The 23,455-nt window shown below is 50.8% G+C and overlaps 1 protein-coding gene across 1 annotated transcript in view; it reads left to right on the forward strand.

Moving 5' to 3' along the window:
- The first annotated feature begins 1,067 nt into the window (after nucleotides 1-1,067).
- The window catches only part of CALN1 (calneuron 1), a 446,046-nt gene continuing 423,658 nt past the window's right edge, over nucleotides 1,068-23,455 (forward strand). The window contains exon 1 of the mRNA XM_015568560.1: nucleotides 1,068-1,211. The gene's annotated coding sequence lies outside the window, so the exon portion shown is untranslated. The remainder of the gene's footprint in view (nucleotides 1,212-23,455) is intronic.

Below are 23,455 nucleotides of genomic sequence, written 5' to 3' on the forward strand. Positions count from 1 at the left end.
GACAGGAAATTACACTGAACTGATGTCTCAATGGGCGATGGCAGATTCTTCGCTGACAAGGTTTTTATTGCCAGTGGATGTGAGGACTCTGGCATGGGGGGTGGGGGGGTGCCAAGCAAGGGTAAAGCGGGCACAAAGAAAGATGGGGAGAGACGGTATTGCTCGGTGATTTTGCCTAAGGTCAGCCAGAAAGGGCTATCTCTCTCTGACCTTGGTCAGTCTGAGTTGGATGTGTGCAGCCCCGTCTCCCAGAGCAGAGGCTCCATCCCTTGTTCACTCTGAGGCCCTTCACATAGTGTTTCTCAAGAATTTTTAGTGCACGCCCTCTGCAGTTAAGCTTAGAACAAGCTTTCTAAGGTCTGTGTTTTGACTTTTGCTTCCTCTCTCTGTTAAGAGCATCGCTGTTTACTTAAAGCTGCTCTTTTATAAGTGAGAACATCCAGGCTCAGGAGGGGAAGGGTCACACATGTGGGCTCCCTCCTCGCCTTGCTCTGTGTCACAGCTATTTCTCCTGGTGCCCTACCTGTAAAATACAGGTGCCTGGGCAGTGAGGGGCAGGGGTGGTGGTCATCTAGCTGGCTGCAGGTCACGTGCCTTTGCATCTGGGTGTTTGGAAGGTGGGCATGTGCATGGACAGGCATGTATGTGTACATGGGCAGGCGTGTGTGTTTAAGGGTAGGCATGTGTGCATGCAGCTTACGTGGTGGCTGTCACCCAGCAGTGCTCCCAGGAGAGGAGCACAGCAAAGACCACTCCGTCCTGGGGCGCTGTCCATCAGTTCCAAGTCTGGAGAGGGTGTCCCCGGAGCCATCGCACCCAAGGAGGCCGCCTCTCTCGCTGCTCTGGGAGACAGCCTGTGGACCACTGATGCCCTGTGGTTCTGATGCAAACCGTGCAGCCACGACCTTCCTGCCTGCACTTTTCCACCTTCACAGCTCCGTCTCCCTGCTGAAGTGAGGTCTGCAGGACGCTGTTCCAGCAGCAGCCACGGCAGCAGCCAGAGCAGCACCGGCACCCTCCAAATTGGGACTCTAGCCCTTTAAATCTGCTCAGTTACCAAAAAAGAAGAGGCACCAGACCCTGTTAATTAAAGCTCGCCCTGGTCCATCATTCTGAGGAGCTGCAGTGCTCTGCTCCTTCCTGATGCCTTAGAGCTTCTCCTTAACTCCCAGCCATGGATCTTGGAGAATTTCCCCCGAGATCAGCAGGAGGTATGATCCTTATCGATGGCACTCGGGGGCTTATGTGGCTCGAAATCAATAGTACAACCGACTGCATGGATGCTGCCTGGCCCCCCTTCCTTCCCCTCTTCCCCTCTGCCTCCTCTCCAATTTCCCAGCTTGTGTTTAGTTGAGACAAATCAAGTTTTCATGGGTTTCAGAGGAAGGGGAGGGGCCGGGGGGTCTGGAGGTAGCTCCCAATGTGTTCGCTTCGGTCCTGGCTTCATCCGGCTGCCTCAGGGGCTGGAAGGAGCCAGGAAAGATGTTTCTTCAAGCTCGGGATCATGCAAACCCATCCCCTCCTGGCCGGGTCCCTTCCCTCCGGTTAGAATGAAAAGGGCATAACCCTGACTTGACTGGCTCCTTAAATCAATGAGCTGCCGGGTCAGTCTGAAGATGGCTGTGCCCATTATTGGGAAACTCGTTGCATACAACTTTCTCTCCGTGCCTTGTCCCGGCAGGAACACCTGTCCCCCAGGCTCCCCTCCCCTGTGCTCTGAATGCTGCTCATGAAATGCTTGCTGCAGGATTTCAGGAATCCATACCCCTCTCCCTGTGCCTTTTGAGGAAACTCAGTTCCAGACGAGTGTAAGGTTCTGTTGCAAAGAGTTGTTTTTATTCAGGAATCTGCTCTAGCCTGGCAGAGAGGAGAGATTTATCTTCTTTTTTTTTTTTACATTGCATTTTGCAAATTGTACTAAAGCCCAGAGAACATCTATCTGCAAATCCTTCTTTGATTTCTTTTTGCCCCCACGGCTTCCTCCTGGGAAATGCTCTTCTCGAGTCTTACCCGAAGGAAAGGTTCCCCTCAGCCAGCTTGACACGACTTCACAGACGTCCCTGAAAGCCAGGCCCTGGGGGAGGGAGCCATTTTCACCCCCCGAGTAGCAGCCGGCGGGCCCGGAGCAAGGGGCCATGTGCCTTGAGAGGAGGCTTCCAAATTGCCCCCCTGCCCCCCGTGACCCCCAGGAGAGTAGCTTAGGAGGGAAAGCCCTTGGACTGACTTTCCCAGGGGCTTTAAAACACGGTGGGCGATTAATATCGCTGTTCGAGCTTTGAGAGGGACCTGAGCCAACCCACGGCTCACAGGAGTGGGGATTTCCCCCCAAAGTCACTGCCAGCCGATCCTGAACTGTTTACACAAACAGTTCCGGTGTGTGCAGCGACACCCTTTCCAATCCCCCAGCATAAGGCTGGGAACTTTCTCCGATGACTGTCCCGGAAGCCAGCATGTCTGCCTCCCAGATGCCACGGGTTCCATGTGATTCCAAGCCTCAGAATAATGAACTCTCAGCTGTGGCTTCGGCTAGGAGACTGGTCGCAGCTTGATGGAATTCCTAATCACCGTGCCCATCGGTGGGCTCCCTGATAGGTTCCCAGGGAGGCGGCCAGGGAGAGAGAGGTTTCCTGCAAACAGAAGCCACGGCGGAGGTAGGATGAGGGAAGCCCGAGCGGAATGAGGAGCGGAGGCCTGTGGGAGGCGGCATTCCGGGCTGGGTGCGCCCCTCCGGGCTCTGCCTCCCAGCTGGTCTGTGAATGGCTCAGCGAGGGTCGGGCTCACGCCTGGGGCTGGGGATGTGAGTAGGACTGTGGTCCTGGACGCAGGGTGACCTGAGCTCATAGAATCTGTGACATAGATGGAGGGCCCAACCCGGGAGCTCCTCTCATAGCTCTTGTCCCCCACCTTCTGGGGAACCCACCGTCCTGGGCCCTCTGCCCCTCCAGGTGCTATTGCTCAAGAGTCCATACCCTTCTTCCGCCCAGAGAAACGGGGCTTCACAAAGTCCCTCCCAGGGGTAGAGGGCACTGTTGTGTGATCATGTCCTTGGACTGGTGGGATCTGTGAACAGTGAGGAAAGGAGTAGACGGTTCCTTTGTGTCCATTTTTCTTTGCAACTTAATGATGTATGTATGTGTTTTGTTTTTAATTTACTGGATGGCTGCTGGCTTTCAAGGAGCTGTAAACAGATCCTAATGGAGCCTGCTTAGACCTGGCGACGTGGTGGTTTTGTGGTCCTCGGGTGTTCTTTCCGCGGCCATGGCGGTGCTCCCATCGCCAGGGTGTTGGAGTGGAAAGGGCACGGCCTTGGGGAGATGACAGGTCTTCACTGGCATCTCAGTTCCCCATACTTGTGTGTGGCCTACGCCAGTTACCTAATCATCTCTGGAGCCTCAGTTTCTTCATCTGTAATATGGTGAAGCTGTCAGGATTAAATGGCATAATTTAGCTCAAGTCTGTGCACACAGAAGGTACAAAATATTGTTTTTCCCTTCCAATTGCAAGCGTCTGCCTTGTGTTAAGTCAGTGGTTCTCAACCTTGGCTGCACATTAGAATCACCTGGGAATCTTCTTAAAAACCTGATTTCTGGGCCTCATTCCTCTGGAAATCAGGATTTTAAAAAGATTCCCAGGTGATTCTAATGTGCAGCCAAGGTTGAGAACCACTGTGTTAAGTAAACCTTAACGGGGAGGGTGGAACCTTTTAAACAGGTCCAATGGCTCCTTCCCTGACCCTGGCCCCTGACTTCTCTGGGGCAGGGGCAACCTCTTCCGTGTCATCACACCCTTCCGATGGCCAGCATAGGACCCAGTGTGGGGCTGAAACTGCATAACGCATTCATACACGAAGGTCTGTGGGCATTTAACCTTCAACATAGGTGATTTTTAATGACTAAGCGAAACCACTTCTCCCTCAATTCACTTAAGAAATACAACTGAGCCAGACAGATCAAAGAGTCCCATGACTGTAATACATTCGGACTAAAATATGTCCTTTTGAGAACTGTAATAAAAAACACCTTCTGCACAAGGACCTGCGCCAGGTGCCTGTGGGTTCCTAGAGCGTCCCTGGGGCCAGGCTGCTGCCGAGGAGAGTCCGGTGACCACTGCCTCCCCTGCTCATGTGCTGCGTTCTCTTCCTCAGGCTCTGAAGAGGGAAAACAGCTCTAGTTGGAAGGAGGCACGTTCCCTGTCTCCCTGCTGTGTAGAACAACTCAATCAATATCTCAATTTATCAATAAGTCTGTCTGTATGTAGCCACTATTATTGGGGAAAGTCATTGATTTAATACATATATATATCAAAATAATGATAATAACAATAACCAACATCACCACTGCCACCTAATAGTCACTAGGGTCTCCCTGGCTCCCTGCTGGGTGTACTGGCCTGAGAGTGACAACAGCTCTGTTCGGGACCAGGGGACCAGGAGTAGACAGGGTGCCCCTGGAAGACTGGTAAAGGCTATGATAAGCCAGAGCCAAGAATACTTGGGAACACAGGAGAGACGTTTAAAATGGTTCTTCTAACTACTGCATTGAGAAAAGGCTGTAGGTGGCAATGGCAGAAGCAAGAAGGCCAGCTAGGAGGCACATAAAAAATCCCACTGCGAGGGGATATGGCTAGACCAGGGGGAGCAGTGGAGGTGTGAAAAGTGCTAGGAATCTGGATTTTTAAAATTTTTTCTCTTCCTTCCTTCCTTCTTTCTTTCCTCCCTTCCTTCCTTCCTTCCTTCCTTCCTTCCTTCCTTCCTTCCTTCCTTCCTTCCTGATGATGGATTGGATAGTTGTGTGAGAGAAAGAGATGAGTCAAGGATGACTCAAGCTTCTTTGGCCTCCAACGGGGATGACTGGGGGTGGAGCAGGTTTGGGAGAAGATCGGGAATTCAGTGTTTCTCCTGTTAACTTCAAGATGCCTGGTTGAGCATCCCGGCAGAGATGTTGAGTAGGCAGTCCTGAGTTCATAGCAGAGATCTGGGCCGGATACAGAGCCTTAGGAGCCCTCAGAGCACAGTCGGTATTTAAAGCTGTTTCAGATGAGGTCATCAGGAGGTGGGTTATGGATGGAGAAGACTAAGGACTGGACTTTAAGGCGTTACAACTATTTACAGGTTAAAGAGAGGAGGTGAAACCAATTGTGGAGACCGAAGAAGAGTGTCTCTTCTGTTTAAGACAACTTACCCCCTTCCTGTACTCTATCTCCTCCCCTCTCCTGAGAGCAAGATTCATAGATCACCCTCCCCATTTTAAACTTAATCCCTTTCTCCTGGTTTCTTCCCACCTCCTCAGAAACCTGCTCAGATGGCGCTCATCTTAAAAATAACCTGTCCTTGACTCCTAAGTGCTCCATTAGCTTTTACCCTATTTTTCTCTTTTCCTCCGTAGATAAATGTTTCTTTCAATATTAACTAAATAACTACTGTATGGCAGGCAAGAAGGATGTAGACACGAAAAATAGACTTTATCTACTTGAAAGAATATCTATTTATTTCTACTTCCATAAACCATTTTTGATAGCATTTTGGATGTATAACGGGGCATAAAATATATAATTGTAAAGCAAGCCCAAAAATTCTGTACTAAAGAAAATACAATTTAGAATAGAAGAGCAAGGTCAGAAAAAATAAAATGCACAAATAAAGGTCAACAGGTGTATAAGAATATAATTGAGCCACCAATCTGATTCCAACTTCCTGGTCAGAAAAAGGAAATTCTTTTAAAAATTTAACCATCCAGAAATTTTTCATACCATGATTACATGGATCCATACCTTTTACACTGAACATCCTCTTTCACCAGCACCCAGAGCAAGAACCGGGACATAATTCACACCCCAGGCTCTCCCTTTGTGGTTATTTCTAGTCCGTACTCTCCACAAGGGCCGACATGATCAATTTCCCCATTGCAAGCTTTCTGGGAATTACTTTTTGAGTTTCATTGCTCGTGAGATGATATGCGAGTTCCTCAAGGAAACATGTTTTCTGGAATTTAATTCTCAAAGAGTATTTTTTCCCCCCTGGGGTTTTATTTAAGAGACACTGAAAAAATTAGATAGACTATACGTTGGCTATTTCCATAGCATATTCTGGATGGCATATACACAGATGTGTTTATGTAATGAAATATAAAATTAGAAACTAAAGATAAAAATGGGCAAAGAGTGGCAGTTATTTAGCATCATTTGAAGTCTGATCGCGGACAGTCAGAAGTAGAACCTGCAGCGGATGTTGTGTTAAATGCCAGAGGGACCGAGCAAGACAGGGGCCGGGATGTGCCCCTCGGACTTGGAGAGTAGGAGGCAGCTGGCCCAGTTTCCTGGAGTGATGGAGGCAGAAGCCACACTGAGGGAGGACAAGAATAGACGTGGAGCTTTGACGTGACGGCTCTGAGTTGAGACCTCTATTTCTAGAAGGTCCATTCTCCTGGGAAGGAGAGGGTGGTAGGCAGTGAAAGTTGCAAAACCCAAGGAAGGGTTTGGTTTATGTCTCAGTAGAATGGCAGAGACGGAATCATGGTCTTGGAGAAATAGGTAGTCAAGAGAGAGAGGAGAGAGAGAAAGGGGAGAGGAAAGAAAAAGAAGCAAGTACCTAGATAAAGTCTCATACTGCACATGCCCACAATCACAGACACACAGACACAGGCACACTCAGACACACAGACGCACACACTCAACCACTAACTTGGATTCTCCCTCTAACTTTTTCTGGCCACGGACCCCTCTCCTTGCCATCGCTCTCCTTTGTTTCGAAGCCAAATGGCCCTTAGCAAACCGCACACCCTGTGGGGGCTCCCACAGGATGTGATCCAATTGGGCCTCTCCCTAAGGGAAGGGCACTGTGGGACCTGCTGGACTTGATTTCAGCCATCTGTCCCATGATGTCAGGGCTGCAGGGGCCTGCGTGTCCTTATTTCCCAAATGAGGACACCGAGGCCCAAGCCTTCCTGTTGAGGAAGAGCCAGCAGCGGCAGAGCTGAGCCCCAGGCCTCTGGGGGGCTTGGTGGTGGCTTCAGCCCGCACTTCCAGAGCCCGCCCTCTGAGCTGTCAAACGTGAGCATTTCTCAGATTGCAGCAAGCATCCGAATCACCCGAGGGTTTGTGAAGACCCAGATTCCCTGGGCCCCACCCTAGCATTTCAGATTCAGTGGGACTGACATGGGGCCGAGAGTTTACATCTCTCACTGCCTCCCAGGTGATACAGAGGCTGCTGATCAGGGGGCCATACTCTGGGGACACTGCAGGGGAAGGGCTGTTGGTGGGGGTGACAGGGAGGGAGCAAAGGGAGCCTGGCTCCTGGGAGCTTTCCCTTCGGGCTGCTCTCATTTCCCAAAGGTGAGGCCCGAATGAGGTGGAGGTGGCCAGATGCCAGCCCTGAGAAGATGAGCCACCCCCCCTTCTAGCCACCAAAAGATCCAAAGAATGCAGCGGGGCAGGCTGTGCTCTGAGACTAATCCTGGCAGAGTCGGGCTGTTGTTAACCAGGCTGTCGTTAACCGCAGCACAGCCCGGGCCATGACTCCCCTCCCTCACCCCTGGAGACAGTCACAGGGAACCTGCTGGTGGGCCCCTGGCGGGGCTGGGAGAGTTCACTCCGCTTCCAGCAACTGGAGAGCAGCTCCCCTCCCTGTCCCCAGGGGAAGGGGGAGTGCCTTGCTGGGTGGGACCCAAGGTTTTTCTTCTGCATATTCCATTATCTTAGGGCTCAGAGCATATGTCAAATGAATTCTGTGTCTGGCAGGTTATTATGCACTGAATTAGTGTGGTGAAATAAAAACTATAATAAAGCCGTACCAGACTCTTAAATTGTTAAAATTTATTATAAAATGTGCATAGTTATGAACTGATTTTTGCCCGTGTGCGTTTGCCTGTGCCCGAAGGCAGAGAAGATGAAAAGTGACTCTGTCAACAGGAGGCCCGGAGTGGCTCCTGGAATTCTCCACAGTCCCAAGGGCAGCACATGCCCAAGTCCCGGGGAGAACCGGGCCTCTCCCCGTGCTGATGCCCTCGGCTCTCCAGGCTGCAAGTCTCGGGCCCAGGGGAGGCAGGCTGTCCCCTGCAAGATGATCGGGCCAGCCCTGCTGAGGGTGGCATGTGTACACGGGGCCTTGCGCTTCTCCAGTGTTTGCACCCAGAGGCTTCCTCCAGTCCTGGGACCCAGTGTTCGAGCTCCGGAAAGCTGCTGCAAATGGGCTTCCCCTTGTTCTTTCTGCCATATCCTCAGGCCTGTTTCCTACTCTGCCTTTAGAGAACCTTAGAAGGTGCCAGATTTTCCTGGGCCCAGCTGAGACTGTTTTCCTGATTGGCCCATCCCCGAGGCGCCAGGCACTGGCTGCCCGGCCTCCGGAGCCTTCTCCAGAAGTGAGCGGTCGATTTCTCCCCGCTGCCCCGCTATGGGACGTTGGAGGATGGCGCTTTCTCGGTTGCAGAGAGAGATGCTCAGGAGTGACCCCAGGACAGAAGGGGCTTTCGGCGCATTCTGAATCAGGTCCTGGGTTGTGGTTGTTGACCCTGATGCCAACCCCCTGACGGGGGCTCTTGTGATTTTGAGCGACATCTTCCTTGGCTTTTCAGCCTTAGTAGCCACCCAGAGACCAGCTGGACTGTAAATTCACTTGAAGCTGGAGATGCTTTGGCCAAGAAAAAGTGGGCGAGAAAAGCTCAGAATGTTTCCCAAACATAAGGCTGAAAGTGTGCTTTCCTCTCTGCCGCTGTACCCTGGAGTTGCCCTTGGGGGCACTGCGGATTCCACCCCGAGCATCCAGGACCCCAGGCACCGTCTTCAAGTCCTTAGGGCACTGGGCCCTGATCTTGTGGGCCTGACCTGTGTGGTCCATGTGAACTGAAAAACGCAGGGCCAGTGTGGGAGACCTCCGTGGCCCCTCTGGGAGGTGTGCTCCAGCCTGTTTCTATTTAGTCCCTATGTAGAGGCACTGCCCATGTCTGAGCCCGAGGTCACCATCAGTGCACCCCGAAGTTTGAGGTCCTTCCTGTGGATGTACTGCTTTTGTTGGGACCCCACTTTCTGACCCGGGACACTCAGACTGCCATTTGAGTGAGGAGGTGTGAGGAAGGCGGCCTGTATTTTCAAGATTATTGGCTGGTGCCGGTTGCTTTCTCCCCTCCAGTCACTGGTTTTGGAGAAAATGAAATGATACCAGCAGAAATGTAAGCCACCTAAGGTCCAATGACAATCCAAAACCCTCAATTCTCCCTCTTCTTCTCTTTGCCCCATCAAAGCCGACAGAGAGTCCACAGGGAGCGCAGGGAGAGTAACAGTGTTTGGCTTCAAACAGAGTGATGGGTTCATTCCTTTCCCACCTCCCCTTGGCATGGCTGCGGGGTGCGCACACAGCATAGCAAGATTGCATCAATATGTAACAGTGAATGAAATCTGGTAAGTTCATCAGCATCGTCTCTTTGGCCTGGCAAAGTGATTCCCTAGTTTTAAAAGACAGTGAAGTTGCTGATGTGAGAGCTGGTGCCTGGGGAAGTGGATCATAATGTGGCCAACTGTGGAGAGCCAGTTATAAATTCCCACACTGTCCCCAAGAGATGCAGGGTGGTTTGCTCCGATGCCTATGCCACTGCCAGACATAAATCAATGAAGTTTAATGGACAAAGAAAATAAGACAAGGAAAGCAAGTGTGGCTCCAGGAGGGAAGTTAGTACACAAAATTCATGACATCAGACCCTGTAATTTGCTAGAGGTGGGACTCTGGGCTGTCCTGAGCTTTCTCTCGGCCAATACAGAGACATAAACAGTCCCTCATTGCAGACCCAGCATCCTTGCAATAGAAGCAAAGCAGCTTGCTCAGAAAAGGCACAGCTATTCCTGGTACTGGGGGCAGGGAGAAGTCTCCCCCTGGGCCTCACAGAGAGGACATGGCTACTGCAACAGTGTCCCAATGGCCTTACTGTCCACATGGCAAGGCGTTTGCTAGGGCTACCTCTTGGAACATTCCTCAAGGAAGGAGGTTGCTTAGGGGGATAGAGCTGAAGGTCTGACTCAGTCTTAATCAGAGACTAGATTACCTATGATGGGCTGCCTTTCTTTAAAGCCATTTGATGAGGAGTGATTCCATGGTGTGGTGTCAGAGGCTGCTATGGTGTCTAAGGTGTGTGTGTGTGTTTGGGGGATGGTAAAGGATAGGGGTGCACTGAGCGGTTATATACCCCAAGCCCTCAACCTTGTTCCTGTAACACTGGGTTCCTCATAAGATTTACTTGAAGAGGGGGGTCCCCGCTACTCATCATGGCTTAAAAGTCATCATTTAGAAAAATGGATTGACGTAATTCAATGGGTGGTTGTTTTCCCAACTGTGTGAGCACTGAGCAATGAATTTTGAGCTAATTCTCCTTGACAAGTACCTGGAGGGCAGCATCCCTGGGCTGCTGGTTGGATACAACCCCATATGCTTGAACAGTTGGTGGAGCTGGAGGTGGCCCTGAAATCCTCTCATGAACCCCAAGGAGGTGACCAGGACAACTTCCTGCACAGAACACCATTCAGGATGTGGCTACTGCCAGGCCCAGCCCTCAGTGCTGGCATCTCTCCCGATTGGTCAGTGTTCCATTAGCACCCATCTCACTGGCCAGTGCCTGCCCCCTAAGGGCTGTGACGCATTCTGAAGGCTCACCTAGCTGGGAGCAGTACTGTGGAACTCCTCCAGGAGAATTACGGGTCCCATGTGGAGTCCAGGCCATGGCCTAAGGGCTCCCCAAACTCTGGTCATGGCCAAAAAAACTGTCACATAGAAAAAAATGGAAACAACTACCGCAGTCATCAACCTCTTTATAGAAACCCATTGTGTGTCACTGTAGACATCATTTCCTCTGGTATAAACCGGCCACAGATTAAACACCTGGATCCTGGAATGAGCTGACTTCACACAAATAATTTTTACTCCAAGGCAGTTCAGTGATGGCAAGTGGTTTTGAAATATGATGACATTGGGTTTCAGCATAGCCGATCTCCATGCTTTCTTTTTGGCAATAATTAGAGATCAAAGTCACTTGTCTGTAATCGCCACTACTGATTCATGAGCATAAAACCGTGCCCTCTGCTCAAAAGAGAACACGATTACTCTGTTCTCTGTCAGTGTTCAGTTCATCTAGGAGGGGCCTCAAGTTCTAAGAGAGGAGATAGGAGGAAAAAATACAATTGTGCTTCGCGGCACAGTCATATTTTTGGGTGCTTTCTATGCACCCTTTGCTGTTCTGGTTGCTGGGGCGCGAGCAAGACACAGACAGATAAGGTTCCTGCTCTTAGCGCACACTCTAATGTGGAAGACAAGAAAACCTTAGCAAATATATCTTTTATGATTTGAGCTAATGCCGAAATCCGAACCCACTTGAGGCTGGTGTCCTTCAGTTTCCTTTTCTCTTGAGTGTGGATCCCATTTTCCTGCTTGTACACCCAGTAATTCTGAAGGGTGCCCTGGACTGTGGAAATGAAATGTAGAGACTTGGTTCTGTTCTGTTCATCTGCAGAGAGTATTGATTTGTTTGTGGGTGTGTTTGCTTTAGCAGGAAGTTACCTTGGCTGGACGGCAGCTAAAGTGTCCATTCTATCTTCTGAGGGTTAGCGGGCTGCCTGGGTCTTGCCCTGGGAGTTGACCAGAAGTTTGGCAGAATTATGATATTGGGGTCTCCCCCTCTGTGATCCTCTCTGTTCCAATATGTTCCTCATACTTTCTAGCTGCTGGGGACGCTCTGAATTCTGTCTTCTAAATCCTCAACAGTAAGACTCCAATTTCTAGCCTCATTGGTCACTGATGGGGGTGAGCGTGGGGAGGGGGCTGCCTTCAGGTAAAAACCACAAAAATGGGAAATCGCCTGGAGCCTTTGTAACCTTCTAATACCAACTCCCCTTCAGTTTCTTCTTCAGGGGCTTTTGGGCACAGTCTTTGATATAACGCCTAGAATTTATGGTTGCTACTTGTATGAGAGTTGGTTTAATATGATCTACTCTGTGATGATTAGAAGTAGAACTCCCAAATGTAGCAAACAAAGCAATCAGATAATCGCAGAGAGTGACAAATGCTATGATGGGGATAAAATAGGACAGAAGAGTGTCTGGAGTGTGTATGTGGTGGGGGCACTTCACCTGAGTGACTGGGGAGAGTCCTTAGGAGGTGACATTGAGCTGAGACCTGAATGCTAAGGAGAAGCTGGATGTGAATGAATTTGGGCAGAAATGCTCCAGGGGGAGCAGCAGGTAGACGCATGCTGAGGCAGGAGAGTGTGGTATGCTGGAGAGGCAGGGAGTAGGCCGTGGGGACCAGAGAACAGGCTGTCAGAGAGGAGGGCGACAACTAGAGGGCGACAAGTAGGGCTCACAGGGCCTCACAGAGCATGGTGCAGCAGTGGTATTTTATTCCACGGATGATGAGAAATCACAGGAGGATTTTAAGCAAGGCATCATGGGATCTATTTTATGCTTTCAAATGATAGCTCTGGCTCTGCAGAGATGGGCAAGAGTGGAAACAGGCTGCTGTGATGGTCCAGGTGGGGAAGACAGAAGGTTGGACAAGAGCGGTGCCCACAACAGGCCCTTCCCACTGGGGGTGATGGGCCCCAGCATCATGGAGTCTGAATGAGCAGCAAACAGGGGTCATTGCTGACCGTCGCTGGTCACTGTTCCCAGAACCAAGACCAGATGAGGTTGACAGAGGGGTTCCTAAGAAACCACTCCTAGGGGGGTAAGTACAGCTCAGCAGTCACAGCAGATCTCCCCTGCCCCGCCCTCCTGTCTCTGTGGAGCCTGGGAAGGTCAGGCTGGACGTGTTTCAAGTAGGAGCCTCGCAGGCATGAGATGGGCCAAGAGCCTGTCAGGCCGGCTGGGCGGGCCCACACCCCCTCTGGGCCTCAGCCAGGCGGGCTCTTCCAGTCAGCCCCGCGGTAAGTGGACTCAAGCCTGGGCCTCATATTCTGCCACTCCGGGGGTTTCCTTCACTTTCTGGAAGAAAACAGCAGAGCACCCCTCCTGGTTTCTCAGTCTAAGCTGGGGTGCCAGCACGGCCAGCAGAGAAGCCCCCAATAGGGGCAGCAGCCCACCCTTGGTCTGAGCGCTCTGCTCCTGCTCAGCTGGGGTTCTCGACATGTTTGGCTCCTTCAGATGCAACGTGGAAAGAGGAGGATGACAGTGCAATGATGGAACCTCTTTCCCAGAGCCAGCAGGGCCATCTGGCTGGGCTGAGAGGGGCAGGGGGCAGCTCAGGCTTTGGACTCTGTGTACAAATGGGCCTGGGTTCAAATCCGGCTCTGCCACTTTCTGGGTGTCCACCATCACCCACATTCTGCAACCTTTTCAATCCCCTTTCCTGATCGGCCAGTGGACCCGAACCCCTCCTGCTGCCTGGGGGGCCATGAGGGGAGAGGAGATGCTAACAGCTTCTGCAAAGTGCCGCGTGGACTCGGCCACAGGAAGCGCCAAGTCAAAGTGAGCGGCAACAATAATGATAACGTATTGCTTTTCCTAAATGAGCTGCCTGTCACCAGAATGAGGATGTACTACTCACAGTGTCGCAGACCAGAGGCCCTGGAGCTGCACCACGGCTCATGCTGAGGAAGCGCCCCCCAGGGGCACCTCTGGCTTGAGGGTCACAGTCCCTGGCAGGAGCCGAACAAGGGGTGCCCTCAGTGATGCTGTGCGGGTGGACGCTGTGCGGGTGGACGCTGTGCGGGTGTGATAGACACGGCAGCAAGCGCTCTCTGTCGAGGTCCTGCAGCAACGGAGATGCTGGCAGAGGGGTCAGGCCCCTGAGGCGGGGATGGAGAGTTGATCAAATCATGAGGCAGAGAGTTGATTAAATCTTACCCCCAGGAGCGAACCCTCAGAGATGGGCGCAGCTTCAGTCCCACCTCAATCTATAGCTCGTCTAGAATGGGCCTCCGTAAAGAAGGTAGAAGCTAAGAAGGCTGGACTAAAACAATCCTGTTCTCCACCACGTGTTTATTTTTGCGGGGCCCATGGTTCGGAGGCAAGATGGGTGGGGTTTGTGCATCTAAAATTCACCCTCACAATTACAGGTGCCATAGGTCAGGGCACTAAAAGTTTTGGTCTCTAGTTCTAGGAATTTTAAACTTTAAAATACTTTAAATATGTGAAAGCCCTGAATGTTGGCACTGAAGCTGGGCCCCTGCTGTAGGAGGCAGCTGGAGCTAACAGATGGGCGACTCATGCACTTGAAGATGGGCAGAGCACCTTTTCTGTCAATCACAGTGACATGCAATATTACATTCGTTTCAGGTGTACAACACAGTGATTAGACATTTGTATACCTTACAAAGCGATCCCCCCATAAGTCTGGTGCCCATTTGACACCATATGTAGTTATTATAATACTAGAGGCCCGATGCATGAAATTTGTGCAAGGGGCTCAGCCCCTACCTGCTGCGGCGGCCACCTCTGCCTCGGCCCCCACCTGCCGTGGCTTCGTCCAGAAGGTCGTCCGGAAGGACGTCTGGTCTAATTAGCATATTATGCTTTTATTATTATAGATTATTGACTGTGTTCTCTAGCTGTACTTTACATCTGTGACGTTTTTATAATTGGCAATTTATACTTCAGAAGTATCTTCTTAAAATTCCTCAAAGCAAGGGGCTCAGTCTGGAATTTGTCATACATCGGGGGCTGGTGCTGGCATCTCTCTGCTGCCTTCCTGGGACTCGGCCTGTCTCAGAGGCTCCTACTTGGGGTCAGGAAGCCAGACCCTCCCCCATCTGGCAGGAGGGCACACACTGGGATGCGTGAATTTTCCAGGAAGCTGATTATAAAATGTGCGCCCCCCTTCTCCTGTGCCCAGGTGGTGTGGGACATGGGGTGAAAGGCCTTCCTGCAGAGCGGCCTGTCTCCTGTAGGGAGGTCACAGGTGCCCCCTGTCCCAGGGGCAGTTCCCTGGGTCTCCAGAGAGGGAGGCTGCCTGGAGAGCCAGCCCTGGAAGGACTGGACGGAAGGAGGAAAGTCCCCTAGTTCACCTGTGTGAGGCCTGGCCGTCCCTGCCGTGGGGTTCGGCTTTCTGCTGGCTCCTGGGAAAAATAAGAAAGAGAAGCAGATGAAGGGAACTATGGGGGAAGTGGGGATGTCGGGGACAGGGCGTGTACATGCGTGCAATGATGCAGCAATGGTAGAAAGTAGAAAAATTGCAACTTGAGATTGAAGGAAAAATAAGGGAGTGAAGAGAAAAGGGAATAAAATAGAAATGCAAACTCTGAATAATTAAACGTAGGAATAAAGATTAGGTGATAAAGATAAGATGAAGTCAATGAGATTGGTGTCAAAGATAAAGCCAACAAGTTAAAAACAGAAAGGTTAAAAAAGAAAGCAACAGGATGAAAAAGGTAAAAAATTTATACAAAGGATTAAGAATAATAATGAAAACCAGTCAGGGTTGGTCTGGGGGCTGGGTTTTTGTCAGCTCATGAACTCACCTTCTCGGACTCATGTCCCTGAGCAGAGGTGCTGGGCAGAAAGGAAGGCGCAGCGAGGACCCACCGGTTTCCATGCCCAGGGGTCCCGGCAAATAGAATTAGCCCTCAGCCCCAAGTGCTGCCGCCCTTCCTGCATTTAAGAGGGAACTTGTTCCCCTGGGGCCCAGGTGTCAGGTGAGTGGGGAGTCTCCCCTTCTTCGTACCTGGCTCCCCACCCCTGGGCACTGGGGATAAAGGGGCCCTGAAATTCAAGTCCATCTGCAGGGAGTGAAGCCTCTCAGGCAGCCCCTACCTGGGGAGAAGCAAACACGGGCCTGTTGGCTGTGCAGCAGGTGGTGCTGCCTGTGGGATGAGGGCCAGATCAGGGCATTCTTCCATCCTGGGTTGGAGCAAAGCTGTGTGGAATGTTGGTTGTGTCTGAAACTTATTCGTGGGCTACATCTTGCCTTCGTTTCCCAAGCTGCTGTCTGGTTAGGTCTTCATACAACTCAAGGGTCAGGGGGTTAGAGGTACAATGAGCACCTGATCTGCATACTCACCCTGGGAATGCTGGGAAATAGGGCAGGTCGCTAGGATGACTCCGAGCTGGGGAAGAAGTGTGGTCTCTGGGACACCAGTACTCTGCTGTCAGAACTAAGAGAGGTAACCAGCGCTCCCCAAACCCAGCCTCCGAGGGTTACCTGAGGAGATCCAGACAGGAGCCCTGAGTTAAAGATGATCCGCAAATGCCTTGCCCTATGCACCACAGGTGCCAGTAAGGGGAAGCCAGGTATAGCTGGGGATCTTGCCTCCAATCTGAAGGAGTTGGGGTCTACCGAGCCACCAAAGTTATCCTTAAGGGATGTAAAGAATTTGAACTACTGGAGGCCCATCCAGGTTTGGTTGGCTGAAAAAGTCATCATCCATGTGGGAAGTTCTAAGCTGGAGGAGGCCTAGGTGGGTTGGGAGAAAGACTGGCAAGCATGTATTTTCCAGGAAGCTGATTATAAAATGTGTGGCCCCCTTCTCCTGTGCCCAGGTGGTGGTTGTCTAGAAATGGTAAATGTATGGCTATAGGCATCCCTGCACCAGGTGCTGGGGGCAATGTGGTGAATGTGGAGACTGTTGTCCTCTGGCGGGCACAGTGGACAGAGTCTTACCTAAGATGAAGAGAGGATAAGAAGAGCCAGCCAGGGTGGGGAGCTCCAGGGGGAACTTGGTTACCCCAGGATTCCTGGTTGGGGCTCAGGGCACAAGGCAGTGCTGGAGTCTAAGGCCTGTCCGTGTGTCTCAGGGCAGCCCCGTTACCCCAGACCCAATGCGGCCCCCACCATCATGGCCAAGGAACACGGAGAACTCATGGGCTCCTCTCCTTGCCGTCCTCAGAGCTTCTGCCAACACTGCCACCAAGAGTAATAAGCATGCAGGAACTAATTACACATCTGAACAAATCTGTTTCAGTCTACTGGATTGAACATAATCATATTAAAACATAATGAATACAGTCAAACACGCAATGTGTGATGGAATAACCACTTAGGAACCAGCACACTGTTGGTTTAGGTCCTAATCTATTGCCTCACACCCCAATGTAGGCTTGTCCACACAAATTAGTGGCGCTTCTGCACCCTGATTTTGCTGTCTGGCGTTTCATCTTTGTCCTATTTGGAGCGCAGGGGTGGAGAAAGGGTTGCAGGATGTTTTTGGCATGCTGGGGACCACAGCCCTCATCCCTCTGAGCAAAGTCCATTGCACAGGAGGCCTTGCCAATCCCATTCATTGTGTGGGAAGCCTCGCCCACATCTTCCCAAGGAAGGGACCGAATAGCACTGGTCCTTCCCAGACCCCCGGCTTCCAGACGCCAGCCTGGACCTTCCTCAGCTGGACTTACTGAGCACAGCCCTGGGTCTCAGCCTGGATTAGACCCAGGCCTCTACGGGGAATCCCTGAGCTGCCCAGGCTCCTCTGGCAGCTGACCTGGCACCTGGACACGCTTTGGCTAAGCCACGGCCTCGGGTTCAGCTCCCCACGGCTTCTTCCTGCTGCCTTGCATTCTCTGCCTCCTGCCCAAGCCCAGCCCAGCCTAGTCCTAGGCTGAGTCCTCAGTGGAGTGCAACATGGCAGGTGGAATTGGGAAGTGCTGAGTAGAGTGAAGGGGCGGGTGAGGGCATCTGCGGTCGGTCAGCTTCGGGAAGAGCAGCCCTGCCATGTGAAAGCAGATGGAGTCCGGCCGACGCTGTCTGTGTCTGTGCCCCTAGATGGGAGCCTGGGCCCTGGGATACACCGGAGACAGGCACCCGGGAGACTGCGGGTGAGGGAAGCCACAGGTGAGAGAGCCCTCTGTACTCCCTGAAATGGGAGGTCAGCTGATTTACTGTTTGAACAGTCTGGGCTCCCAGCTTCTCTTTAAACATGACACCTGGAGGTGCTGCCCCCTCCCACCCCCCGTAGCACCTGCCAGCTGGTGGCAAGCTGTGGCTGCCCCTTGGGATGAGGCGAGCCATTCCGCCATGTGGTCCTGCCGCCTCCTGCATCCCATTTGGCTGCTTTGCCTCTCTCCAGGGCTGCCCAGCCCCATGGGCATTTGAGTCACCACACCCTGTGTTCTATGAAGGAGATGATGCTGAGGAATGAGCAGTGGAGCACACACCAGGGGACTTACCTCTAGTGCCCCAGCTGAGGAAAGCGTGCTAACCTTGTCTTGGTCAGCGTGGGCTGCATAACAAAATCCCATGGACTGGGAGCAGGGGGGGTGCGGGTCATACACAGCAAACATTTCTCACAGTGCTGGAGGCTGGACCTCTGAGACACATGGAGAGAGAGAGAGAGGGAGAGAGAGAGAGAGAGAGAGTGAGAGAGAGAGAGAGAGAGAGAGAGCGAGCTCCCTTTTTTTTATAAGGTCACACGCAGACCTATGAAATTAGGGTCCTATCCTCATGACCTCATGTAACCTTAATTACTTCTTTAAAGGCCCTGTCCCCAAATACAGTCATATTGGGGGTTAGTGCTGCTACCTGTGAATCGGGGTGGGGGTGGAGCATAATTCAGTCCAGAGCGTACCTGGGATTCAGGATGTCCATTTAGAAGCAAAAGGGCAGCTGTGGGGAAGGGAAAGTAAATGACCTCTAGGAGTCTCTGGCCATCAGGCTTGCCACGAAAATGCTAACAGACACACTTGTGAAAGGGATGGACTGGAAACTGGAAGGCTTGGGGCACAGAGCACAGGTTCCCTGGTGCACAGCTCCTGCCTCCCAGTGGTCCCAGGAGACGTACAATGCATGGAGAATTTTGCATATACTCCCTCAGACACGTGTTTGGACTATCCTTCTTGGCATTTCATACTGGACATTTCCAAACTCTGTTACTTGGTCGTATCTCTGGAGAGCTCGGTGCTGCCACACTGGGGTGAGGAGGAGAACGGTGGGAGGATCAGGGAGAGTGATGTGAGGGTCCTCCCACCACCCATCACAAGACCCCCCAGTGTCTGGCGTCAGGAGGGCCTCTGGCCTGGGAGAGAAGCTGTGTGATCTTTGGAAATGTCTCCGCCCCTCTGAGCTCCAGGCTTCCTGAAGTGAACGGGGAGTGCCTGGGTTGGTCTCCTGCACAGGTTGCTTTTTGAATTTTAGCATGTAATTGTAATCCCTGGCTAAGGCTCCAGCCCTGTGTGGGCACACAAAATGAGTGGCCCGGTCCCTGTCCCACGTGGACTGTCCAGGCCTCCTGTTACACTCCCTGGATCCTCCCATAATCTGATTCCAGAATCAGCCTTCCACCCCACTGCTCCCACCTGGTGAGGGCGATGAGAAGATATGGTATTAGCTCATAATTAAGTTATTAGCTGCCAAAGCTTAATTGCTTTTGGGAGTATTTTAATTTTAATAGGGGACTTAAAAACAGAGAGCCTTGGAGACAGTGGAAGGAAGGAGAATGTGTGTGTGTGTGTGTGTGTGTGTGTCTTAAAAACAGAGAGCCTTGGAGATAGTGGAAGGAAGGAGAACGTGTGTGTGTGTGTGCTTCAGCAACTTCCTCCAGGATGCCCAGCAGTGAGAAAGCAGATACTAATGTCCACCCATGCAGGAGGCAGCCCGCAGGTGTGAAGGTTGGTTCCTGGTGGCAGCCTGCGTGGCCTTCAGGGAGCTGGCAGGAACAGGACCTGCTGTGGGCAGGAGGCAGATGGATGAATATTGTCTTACCTGGAAACCAGGCCTGGGCTGAGGCCTCCATGATCTGGGAGCTTCTGTTTGGGGTGGGAGAAGGGTCTTCCAGAGACTGCTGGGGGCACTGGGGTTTCTCTTGATTTGGAATGTGGGGTATTTTTGCTGTCCCAGTTTCTTTTTCCCAAACTGGGCTCAGTGGGGCAAGGTGGGGGAGGGGGCTAGGAGGTCATCTAGTGGCTGGCCCTGGCTGGCCCAGAAACCAAAGGGCACGCACCTCGCCTGTGCTGCAGATGACAACGGGGCCCTGGCTGGGCCAGAAACCAAAGGGCACGCATCTCACCAGTGCTGCAGATGACAACGGGGCCCTGGCTGGCCCAGAAACCAAAGGGCACGCACCTCGCCTGTGCTGCAGATGACAACGGGGCCCTGGCTGGGCCAGGGTGGGGTTCAGGCTGCAGTCAGCCTTCTGAGTCCATACTTGGGAGCCACCTGAGTACCTTTCGTTGTCTGGGGAAGAGCTCCAATGTGGCCCGATTCCAGCCGGGGATCCTGGTGCCCTGGGGGCAGGGCCCTAGTGAGGGAACATGGTGGAGGAGGCAGGGACCAGGGCCCACACAGGGTTCATGACAGAATACTGGGCGCCCCAAAGCAAAGGCAGCGCTCCTGTCCCCAAAGTTGCTAACATGCTGGAGAGAGGGGGTCGAGTGCCGTATTTGCCAACCACGGTCATGCCATGGCACACATGGCAGGTGACAACATGTGTGTGGTGTGCTAGGTTAACAGAGAGGCTGCTGGTAGCCAGAGGGACCCTGCCAGGACACACCGGTGAACCCAAGGGCTGGAGGAGGGGCACTGGCCTGGCACTCCCGGAGCCTGTTTGCAGCAACTTCATGGGCCCTGAAGGGAGAGCGGGTGAGGAGCATGCCTGGGAGCACAGCTGGCGAGTTCCTGCCACTCACCACTCCTGGGCCTGGTGCCTCAGTCTCTTTGTCTCTAAAATGTTAATATCAGTCCCTGCCACCCAGGGTTGTTATGAGGACTCAGTGTGAAGTACCTAGAAGTACACCTGGCATGAGGTTCTTAATATGTGTCAACTATTACCAGGCCTTTCACCCAACTCAGGAAACTACTGTTTTCTACAATGGCTGTACCAGCCTGCATTCCCCCAACAGTGCACATCATCACCAACACTTGCTGTTGGTTTAGTGATGATAGGCATGAGGTGGTATCTCACTGTGGTTTTAATTGGCATTTCTCTGATTATTACTGATATTGAGCACCTTTTCATAGGTCTATTGATCATCTGTATGTCTTCTTTGTAAAAGTGGCTATTCGGGTCCTTTGCCCATTTTTAAATTGGACTTTTGTTTTCTTGATGTTCAGTTGTATAAGTTCTTAATAAATTTTGGAAATTAAACCCTTATCAGATATACCATTGGTGAATATGTTTTCCTATTCAGTGGTTGTCTTTTCATTTTGTTGATGGTTTCCTTTGCTGTGCAGAACCTTTTTAGTTTGATGTAGTCCCATTTGTTTATTGTTATTTTTATTTCTCTTGCCTGAGGAGATAGATCAGAAAAAATTTTGCTATGAGAAATGTCTGAGATTTTACTGCCTATATTTTCTTCTAGGATTTTAATGGTTTCATGACTTACATGTAAGTCTTTTACCCATTTTGAGTTTATTCTTGTGTACGGTGTAAGGAGCTGGTCTAGTTTCATTTTTTTGCACGTATCTGTCCACTTTTCCCAACACCAGTTAATGAACAGACTGCCTTTACCCAATAGTATGTTCTTGCCTTTTTTGTCAAATATTAATTGATCATAAAGACATGGGTTTATTTCTGGGCTCTCTGTTCTGTTCCACTGATCGATATATCTGTTTTTATACCAGCACCGTGCTGTTTTTATTACTATGGCCTTCTAATATAGTTTGATATCAGGTAGCATGATACCTCCAACTTTGTTAGACTGCCTTTACCCAATAGTATGTTCTTGCATTTTTTGTCAAATATTAATTGATCATAAAGACATGGGTTTATTTCTGGGCTCTCTGTTCTGTTCCACTGATCGATATATCTGTTTTTATACCAGCACCGTGCTGTTTTTATTACTATGGCCTTCTAATATAGTTTGATATCAGGTAGCATGATACCTCCAACTTTGTTCTTCTTTCTCAAAGTTACTGAGGCTATTTGAGGTCTTTTGTGGTTCCATGTAAATGTTCGAAATAGTTGTTCTGCTTCTGTGAGGCATGCCATTGGTATTGTCATAGGAATTGCATTGAATCTACAGATTGCTTTGGGTAGTATGGAAATTTTAATTATGTTGGTTCTTCTAATCCATGAACACGGTCTACACTTCCTCTTCTTTGTATCTTCCTCAATTTCTTTCTCCCGTATCTTAAAATTTTCTGAGAACAAGTCTTTTACCTCCTTGGTTAAATTCATTCCTAGGTACCTTATTTTCTTGGTTGCAATTGTAAATGGGATTGTTTTCTTAGTTTCTCTTTCTGAGAGTTCATTATTTGTGTATAAAAATGCAATACATTTCTGATGTTTATTTTATATCCTGCTACTTTATTGAGTTCATTTATCAGTTTTAGTAGTTTGGTTTTTTTTTGGTGGCATTATCTATATGCAATGACGGTACACTTTTCTTAAATTTCTTAACTATTTTTAGTAACAACCTACTTGCCACTTACTTTATAAGTGACAATTATGATTCCACTGCATAGAGACACCACATTTGAAAACAATTGCTGTAATGATGCCATGGACCAATGGAGTGTCTTTAACTGTAGAAATTCTAGCCATTGTGATCGGCTGTGACAGGGATGGGTGGGGGTGGATTGTTTGGAATGCATCACAGTATTTCCTGTAGGTAGTTGACTTTATAACATCTGACACTCATTCAACAAACATTTATGAGGTGTCTACTAATGCCAAGCCCTGAGCATATTTGTAGGGACAGGCCTAGTTGCCATGTCAATGATCACAGTTTGGGTGGCAGAAACCCTCTTATGCCATATTACTCATTCCAGGAAAGCTGAGAAAAGACCCCTGACCTGTGCCCTAGTTTCTAACCTGGCTTCCCCATCTCCAAAGCTGCTCATCTTATCCAACATTATTGAATTTCAGCTCCACTTGAATGCAAAACTGACCATATGTGTGTAAAGCATATTTCTTTTCCCTTAATTTACACACAAGATATCTTGCCAAGATCCAACTTACCAAGTTCTTTTTCTAGCCATGAAAAACAACAGCACCTTCTTATTGTGGAAAATTTTACATATCCACAAAAGTGGAGAGACTACTATAATGAAACCACATGTATCCAAACTAAAACTTTAATAATTAATGATACCCTTCCAATCTTGTTTTATGCTTCTTATATAACATATAATTTCACATGTAAACACTTCATTGCGTATTTCTCACAGATAAGGATGCTTTTATTTAATACTAGAGGCCCGGTGCACAAAAATTTGTGCACTCAGGGGAGTGGGGGTGTCCCTCAGCCTGGCCTGTGCCCTCTTGCAGCCTGGGACCCCTCAGGAGATAACGACCTGCTGGCTTAGGCCTGCTCCCGGTTGGCAGAGGGCAGGCCCAATCCCTAGGTGCAGCCCCTGGTCGGGCTCAGAGCAGGGCTGATTGGGAAGTTGGGGCACCGCTCCTGTCATGCACAGAGCAGGGCAGATTGGGAGGTTGCGATGCCACCCTCAGTCACACTCAGGGTAGGGCTGATTGAGGGGTTGGGGCACCGCCCCCTGTCACACTCAGGCAGGGTCGATGGGCAGGTTGCAGTGCCACCCCCTGTCACGCACAGAGCAGGGCCAATCGGGGGTGGGGCGCTGCCCCCTGTCACTCACAGAGCAGGGCCCATCAGGGGG

The sequence above is a fragment of the Myotis davidii genome, unplaced genomic scaffold (assembly GCF_000327345.1).
Source record: "Myotis davidii unplaced genomic scaffold, ASM32734v1 scaffold424, whole genome shotgun sequence".
Taxonomy (NCBI): domain Eukaryota; kingdom Metazoa; phylum Chordata; class Mammalia; order Chiroptera; family Vespertilionidae; genus Myotis; species Myotis davidii.